Source organism: Callithrix jacchus, chromosome 1 (assembly GCF_049354715.1).
Source record: "Callithrix jacchus isolate 240 chromosome 1, calJac240_pri, whole genome shotgun sequence".
Classification (NCBI taxonomy): domain Eukaryota; kingdom Metazoa; phylum Chordata; class Mammalia; order Primates; family Cebidae; genus Callithrix; species Callithrix jacchus.
The window spans coordinates 149609638-149618639 of record NC_133502.1 but is presented as its reverse complement, the minus strand read 5'-3'; the positions used below and the strand labels follow the sequence as shown (position 1 = coordinate 149618639).

The 9002-nt window shown below is 37.6% G+C and overlaps 1 long non-coding RNA gene across 1 annotated transcript; it reads right to left on the bottom strand.

Moving 5' to 3' along the window:
- Positions 1–2704: 2704 nt before the first annotated feature.
- Positions 2705–8321, bottom strand: LOC144582606 (uncharacterized). Its single transcript, XR_013535652.1, has 2 exons — positions 8240–8321; positions 2705–6431 (listed from the first exon to the last, which is right to left on the bottom strand). It is a non-coding gene; the product is annotated as an uncharacterized LOC144582606 (long non-coding RNA).
- Positions 8322–9002: the final 681 nt, after the last annotated feature.

Sequence of the window (9002 nt, the reverse complement as noted above, 5' to 3'; positions counted from 1 at the left end):
CCATTGTCTTTGTGATTAACACTTGACTGCTCATTACTTATGCAAATTTCTGCAGCTGGCTTGAATTTCTCCTCAGAAAATGGGATTTTCTTTTCTATTACATAGTCAGGCTGCAAATTTTCTGAACTTCCATACTGTTTCCCTTTTAAAACTGACTGCCTTTAACATTACACAAGTCACCTCTTGAGTGCTTTGCTGCAGAGAAATTTCTTCTGCCAGATACCCTAAATCATCTCTCTCAAGTTTGAAGTTCCACAGATCTCTAGGGCAGAGGCAAAATGCCACCTGTTGCTTTGCTAAAACATAACAAGAGTCATCTTTGCTCCAGTTCCCAAGAAGCTCCTCATCTCCATCTGAGACCACCTCAGCCTGGATTTCATTGTCCACATCATTACCAGCATTTTTGTCAGTCATTCAACAAGTCTCTAGGTAGTTCCACACTTTCTCACATTCTCCTGTCTTCTTCAGAGCCCTCCAAAGTGTTCCAACCTCTGCCTGTTACCCAGTTCCAAAGGAACTTCCACATTTTTGGGTGTCTTTTCAGCAGTGTCCCACTCTACTGGTATCAATTTACTGTATTAGTCCATTTTCACACTGTTGATAAAGACATAACTGAGACTGTGTAATTTATACAAAAGAGAGGTTTAATAAACTTACAGTTCCAAGTGGGTGGGGAGGCCCCACAATCATGGTAGAAGGCAAGGAGAAGCCACATCTTACATGGATGGCAGAAGGCAAACAGAGAGCTTGTGCAGGGAAACTCCTTCTTATATAACCATTAGATATAGTGTGACTTATTCACAGTTAGAAGAACAGCATGGGAAAGACCTGTTGCCATGATTCAATTACCTCCCATCTGGTACTTCCCACAATACCCGGGAATTCAAGATGAGATTTGGATGGGGACACAGCCAAACCATTTCGGTGCACACATGTGTGTGTGCACGTGCACATGTGTGTATATCTTTGTGTCCATGTTTATATATCATCTCATATATATGATATAAATATATAGAGATATAGAGATGATAATATAGCATGGCCAAGGAAATGTCAGTCCAGCAACAAGATTGACGGTTTTATTCTTACGGAATTTTCCAAGAGTATTTTTTGAGAAAAGCAACCAGAGTGAGACAACAACTAAATTTCTTAGAAGCTCTTAACTTCTCTCTATAAAGAATTACAGACAAACGGAGGCACAGAGTTCCTATGTCCTTCAGCTGTTTTCAGGAATCCTGGTGCAGTTGATAAACAGAAATACTAGAAAGCCAGCAGTAGCTGGCTTCCATTTCCTGTGGAGAAGAGATGTGATGTGGCACAGGGAAGGAGTAACGAAAAGAATCTGCTCTAAAGTCTTGTCTAAGAGACCTTTGGAGGAGAGGAAAGGGAGGGTGCGAGATAGTGAGAAATGCTGAAGTACTTATGGAATGAAAAATCAAAGAAAAGGGGGTTTAAAGAAGTGTTACTGTGCTTAAAAATCTGATTTTTGTTAATGTTCCTTGAGAAACATAATATGCTTCTAAGTTATTTTTCCATTACTTTTGATTATATGATTTGGCATGTGTTCATGGCAGGACTGAACTCCATGGGGCTTTGGTTTATAATCATGTAATATTCCAAGGATACAAATTACATAAAGTAATTAATGAAATAAAAATCATCATATTAACAGTGAAAAACAAAATATTTTTAATAACCCAAAAGACTTTCATGATACTAAACATCTGTGTTTTTTTTTTTTTTTTGAGAGATGAAACATTTAAGATATGTCTCCACTGAAAAAATATTACTAAGTACCCTTAAGATGGCAGACTTCAAGCTGGGAGCAGTGGCCCCAGCCTGTACTCCTGGCTACTCCAGAGCCTGACACAAGAGGATCACTCAAGATCACGCCTGAGCCCAGGAGTTTGGGGCGGTAGTGCACAATGCCTGCGTCTATGAATAGCCACTGCACTCCAACCTGGGCAGCATAGCAAGCTCCCATCTCTAGAAAAAATTTTTTTAAAACCTGCATTCTTTTCAAAAATAATTTTGAGAGACAATGTACACCTTTGCATTTTAAATGAGTATCTACGTTTCATTATAAATGTAACTAATTCCAAAGGATGTCATACCCAGTATGTTTTAACATTGGTCACCCTTTTAAGTACAAAAAATGGAAACTTAAACAAGATAATGATTAAATTTCCATTATCATTCATTAAAGAAAAATACATGTTAAAGTTCAGAACATTTACATTATTCGGTTCCACATCCCTCACAGAACTTTATGTAAATATGATATACGTTTAGGCTTGGAAGTTTTATTGATAATCGTATTATACTTCTCCACAACAAACTAAAAAACTTCCTTCGTTTTCTATAACCATAGAGCTCTAATACTGCAGTGGCCAACACCATTGCCACTAGCAACACATGGCTAATGCACTTGAAATGAGATTAGAGTGATTACAGTACTACATTTTAAATTATATTTAAAATTAAAATGGTTTTCTAATTTCTCCATAGAGATCTTACCTATTTGCTAAGTTTATTTCTAAATATTTTATGCTGTTTGACGAGTTTGGAAATAATTTTTATAAAAACTTTTTTTTTCATTTGTCATTTGTGTGAGCACTGCTCAGTACCAAGCTTGGATTTTCTAATCTTTTCAGGCAGATTCGTGGGAAGAAAAACACCAGCCGAGGTATATAGAGAAAAAGAGTTTGTTTACAAAGAAAGGAAAAAAAAGTTTATTTACAAGGATACCTAGAGACGCTCACAAACTTCAACACCGGCAATAAAGCAGCACGGGTTTTCGCAAGTCCAAACCAAATCACCATCGAAGCTCAGTTCGGCTTCTGCTAAACAATCTTTTATACTTTTTAAAACAAAGAAGGGTCAAGTCAGGACACTGTCCATGTCTTCATCATGTAACTAACATCCTTGAGGTGTTTACCAAAAACTGGATCAGGGAACTGGCCAGGTTCCCAGGTCCGGCTCTTCAGAGCCTCTTTTTGCATTGGGAAAATTCTGAGCTCGGAATACTCCCAATGATAAGGAAATGAAGACAACATAAAGTCTGTCCATGACTTGTAAACTTAATTAACTCCTTCTGTTCCATTACAATTCTGCCCTAGGCATGGGCAGACTTATTATACACATAATAGTTGTAAGTAAATGCATCATATAAATTTTTAATGTGTTGATATAAGTACAAAGAACAGCAACAACTACATATACTAATAACTATTAAAATGAATACAATCATGAATAGTGGGACGAATCTATATGTCACTGATGAGTGTGTGAATAACCAATCCCACCAGTTATGATTACTATCTGTCGCTATAGCATGGGAATAGTCCTGCAGTTTATGACTTATTATGGTGGTTTGTAGTCTATATTCACTTAATTGTCGATCTCTTTTCTGTAATGTCTGATTTAAAGCTTTATTTTCATATAATATAGTAGTTAAATTTAAATAGGTTTCTAACTTTGGTTGGGGCAGGCTTATTGGGGTAAAAGTAATATTTTCATAGTCAATGATTGGGGTTAAATAAATAGTAGAATTATGCCAGGGAAAAATAGAGATATTATAAATACATCCAACAAATGGAAAATCAACTTGCATATAGACAATACTTCAGATTGATTGGATACAATACATAATGTATGGGGCTGGACTTCAAAAAGGGCAGTGTAATCACTTACTGGTAATAAGGTAAAAATACAATGATTAACAGAAAAATGCAATAGACATGGCTCCATCTGTTGTTGTAAATCAGTGCATACTAATCCTTTTGTAGTTACAGCACAATCATTGATTTTATATGTTATATTTCTATTGTCAATGTGGGTACCATAAAATTCTGGTTGCAAATAATAATAAGGGTATGGAATTGGCAGCACATGATAGGGACATAGCATAGTAGTATTTTGGGGTATATAATACATTATTATACCATAACAATATGTAGTGGTACAATAAAAGGGATTATGATCTTCTACCCATATATCTGCATGGCATTGTTTGGAAATTATTAAAAATTCAGACCAGCGTACTCTTCCTAATTGTAACTCCTGTTGTAGATTTTGTATTTGTATGTAACTAAATAAGTATTGAAGAGAACATTCTGTCCAAGCAAATAGATAAGTAATATTATTAGTAGTAGATACTATAGTTCGATTAAATATCTTTAAAAATATCTTTTGATAAGCAAGATTAGAGGTTAATGGGCTTATTACAGTAGGGATCCAATTAGCAGTAAGTTTAGTAGCTAATGCGGCATTTTTCCCAGTATTTTTTAATTTGTATGATAAGCTATCTAAATCAAAGCTATTAGCAAGTCCAATACCTGTTCCTACTCCGCCGAATAATGTATCATACCATTCCCGTTTTCGTCTAGCACAGGGATGTAATTTTGGGAAAGTTACATTTAATTGTAATTGATACTGCTGTGCAAAAAAGGTGGTGTTAGTACAAGCATGAGGTATACGTACAATAGTAGGTTGACTGTATGTGGGAGTTTTATGAATTATTACATGTAAATGTTGTGCCCATATAGTTCTGTTGTTGATTGCACTAGAATTAATACACCAGAGATATGTACTAGTATTAAATGCAAATACTGTACCTATTCCAGTGGGTATTACATGTTGAGTTTTGCTTGTAATTTCATTACAAGACAATTGGTTTCTCCAAATAGCTTTTGAAAACATGTTAGTATATAGAACAGTAGTTAAATCTTGTTGACAACAGGAAATATTCACTTTAGAAGTGACATTAATAATAATACTATCATTACTATAAATTATGCCTTGAGCAGGTTTCTGTCCCATCCAATAGGTAAGTGTAGTGTTGGTATCTCCACTAATAGTAAGATTGGTATGGTGACAGACTTGATTAGCAGAACAGTTGTAAGAGTCTTGACTTCTTACTTTTGTGGAGTTGACCCATCCCCACTGTAGAATCATGTGTCTATTGCTGGAAGTAGTTTGGTGAGACAAGATTTGTCCGGGGGAAATGGTCCAAGCAATCCAGACGTGAGTGCTAACAATAATACCTGTAAATACACAAATCTATACACGATGAAACAAATGATTAGTAGGTACTAATATAGGAGTATCAGCGGGGGGAATTAGGACATATACACAGTTATTTCTTTCTTGTGCTACTATCTCTCCAGCTTGTAATGGTTTATGGGGAGACGTTTGTACTTAAACATGACCTGATATTTGTTTCTTTTCATCAGTACTGCCAAATCCTAAATGAGCTGATTTTGGAGGGAACCTTTGGGATTCCCATACTGTGTTTTGTAAAACTGGAATTATTAATAGTTGTGCTATTCGGTGGCCTTTAGGCAAGATGATATCTTCTTCACTAAGGTTATAACAAAGCACTTTGATTTCACCATAATAATCTGCATCAATTATTCCCCCTAAGATTGTCATTCCTTTTTGTGCTAGACTAGATAGAGCAGCTATTTGTCCATAATATCCTGAAGGTAACTGTAAACCTATTCCAGTGGGTATTACATGTTGAGTTTTGCTATTTAATTTAGTTACAGAGTAGTTAAATAAATCATAACCTGCAGCAGTACTAGTAGCATTCCCAGGTTGTATCGCATCTGGGTGGAATCTCCACCAGGAGATAGTTATAGGCTCATGTGTTACTTGGGATCTGATCTCAACTGTATTAGAGGAATATATCATCCGTTGCAACGGGGTTTGGCCACTAGTTAGGGGTCTATTATTAAGTTGTTGTAAGGCTGGTAATAAAAAGGTTTTCCATCCTGAATACATTGGATTGGTTAATTTCCATAGTTTTTCCTTTAATAACCCATTCATCCTTTCAATGAGGCCTGCTGCTTGTGAGTAATAGGGTATATGATAAATCCATTCTATATTATATTGAGCACAGTAATCAGTAATTAACTTACCTTTAAAATGAGATCCGTTGTCATTTTGTATTTGTAATGGCACTCCATAATATAAAATAATAAAATCTAAGGTTTTCAGAGTATTTTGTTGGGTGGACCGTTTATAGGGACATCCAATAAGCACACCAGAATAAGTATCTACAACAGTGCATATGTAAGTGCACCCTTTAGAAATGGGGAGCGGCCCTATGTAATCTAGTTGCCAAATTTGTGCCGCTTGTTTTCCTCTAGCTAATTCTCCTGTGACGACACGAGGGACATTTTGCAACCGTTCTTGGTTACAAACTGGACACTGTGTTGTGATGGTTTTACATACATCTAATGGCAGGTATATGCCTCTCTGTTGCGCCCATCTGTACATAGCTTTGGCTCCTGCGTGTCCAGTGTGTTCATGCACCCATTTTGCGCACTTGGGATGATCTTCAGGGTAAGTATTAGAGCTAATTTTAGTTAATTGGTCAGTCTTCTTATTGTAAATACATTCAATAGAGTCAGTAGGCACGTGAGCGTCTACGTGGAAAATAGAAACATTAGTACTTTGCAATACAATCTATATATTTTGCTATAAGTCCTTTCCCCATAAATCACGGTCACGAATCTTCTAATTATCATGCTGCCATTGTGCAATCCAGGTTAATAATCTCATATACACAGACCAGGAATCTGTGAACACATGACATTCTCCCCCATATTCCTTTTCTAGGCACAGCCAGGCTGCGTGTAATTTGGCGAGTTGGCTGCTGCCGTTTGCTCCACTAGCTTCTAGTGTACAATCCAGAGCAGGATTATACGCTATAGCTTTCCAGTGCCACTTTCCCCCTATGTACTTAGCAGAGCCATCTGTAAACCATGCATGCTTCTGTTGTTCCTTACTTAAAGAGTCATATCCTTTATTAGCCCAAACTTTACTGTCAATATGTTTAACAAGTTGATCATGATTACCTTCATCAGTTGGGCAGGAAAAAACCTTTTCATGTAGCTGCAAAACTCCAGTGGGGCCTGGTTTAGCACGATTTTGTATATACCATTTCCATTTAATGACATGGGATTCTTGGGCATGTCCAATCTTATGTGATACCGGGTCAGAAAGTACCCACTGCATTATTGGAATTTGAGGGCGTAAGATTACTTCTTTATCAGTGGTTAAATGTTCTGTTTCAGATAAGGCCCAGTAAGCAGTTAATAATTGTTGTTCTAACTGGGTATATGGGTTTTTACATTGGGGTAATTTTCGAGACCAAAATCCTAATGGAACTCGTTTACCATTCTGCTTTTGCCAAAGACTCCAATTAGCATGTTCACTTTCTACACTAGTCATTAATTCAACAGGTCCTGACTGTAGGGGCCATAAATCTAAGGCTTGCTGGATTGCCTCTTTAGTTCTCTCAAAAGCATCCTGTTGGTCTTGAGTCCATTCAAATTGGTATTTTTTCTTAGTTACTTTAAAAAGTGGTTGTAATAGCATTCTCAAATGGGGTATATGATGTCTCCAGTAACCAAATAAGCCAATATATTTTTGTGCCTCCTTTTTGGTAGAGGGAGGGGGAAAATCTAATATTCTCTGTTTTGCTTTTGGGGTAATGGCACGTAAGCCATGATCCCAATATATTCCTAAAAATTTTACATGTTGACTGTGTCCCAATCAGCTTTAGCAGTTGCAATGACAGCATGCACCTTCTTTGCATTCACTTTCCGCTTTCGTTTTCTATATTTATACTGTGCACACCGTACAGCAGCCTTTTCAGCTACTCCCTGATATATTCTTGCCTGGTCACCAAGGATAAAATTCTGACATTGTAACATAGACAATTTGCCTTGTAAATCAGCCAATTCTTTTTCTAACTGCAATTTTTCCTGTATAAGGGCTTGGCGAGCTAAGTATTGTTTCCTATAAGCAGACAACAAAATTCAGCCTCGTCTACTAATGGCAGCTAACTCCTTTCCTTTATCTACTGACACCAGATCTAAAACTTCACATACCTGTGCGGGATCAGCCGTCCTAAGGCGGCCGTCCCAATTTTCACTTAAGCCAGTGCCAGAGGCCCAATTACGAGCAACAGAAACAAACACAGGATCTTCCCAACCAGGAATTTCACTAACAACAATTTTAACATTTTTTTTTAAAGAAAGGCATGATGCACTCCTTCTCCCCGAATCCTGCCGACTACGCCAATTTTGTGTGAGCACTGCTCAGTACCAAGCTTGGATTTTCTAATCTTTTCAGGCAGATTCGTGGGAAGAAAAACACCAGCCGAGGTATATAGAGAAAAAGAGTTTATTTACAAAGAAAGGAAAAAAAAGTTTATTTACAAGGATACCTAGAGACGCTCACAAACTTCAACACCGGCAATAAAGCAGCACGGGTTTTCGCAAGTCCAAACCAAATCACCATCGAAGCTCAGTTCGGCTTCTGCTAAACAATCTTTTATACTTTTTAAAACAAAGAAGGGTCAAGTCAGGACACTGTCCATGTCTTCATCATGTAACTAACATCCTTGAGGTGTTTACCAAAAACTGGATCAGGGAACTGGCCAGGTTCCCAGGTCCGGCTCTTCAGAGCCTTTTTTTGCATTGGGAAAATTCTGAGCTCGGAATACTCCCAATGATAAGGAAATGAAGACAACATAAAGTCTGTCCATGACTTGTAAACTTAATTAACTCCTTCTGTTCCATTACATCATTGGAGATATTTATATATGTCTGAGCACCTACCTGTTCTTTGCCTGGTGATAGATTGCTTTAAATATGCTAAGGTGACACATTTTGTTGTACTTCTAAGTTTAGTTCAGCTGACTGTGCTGTTGCCCTGAATTATGGTTACTTATAAACTATACTTTTTAGTAAGCTGCCTGGAGACATACGGTTTCTATGTTGCTATTTCTCCCTTCTGGAACATCCGTCCAGGATTTGCATAGGACAACTGTGCTTGCTCTTGGAAGGTCACATGGATTTGACAGCAGCTCTGCTCACTGATACGCAGCAGGTGTTGGCCCCTGCCGCCTCCGGAATCCAACTCCCTGGACACCGCTACCTTTTCAGCCACCAGGTACCCGTGCGCCGCCTAGTGACGGGTTTAGTGCG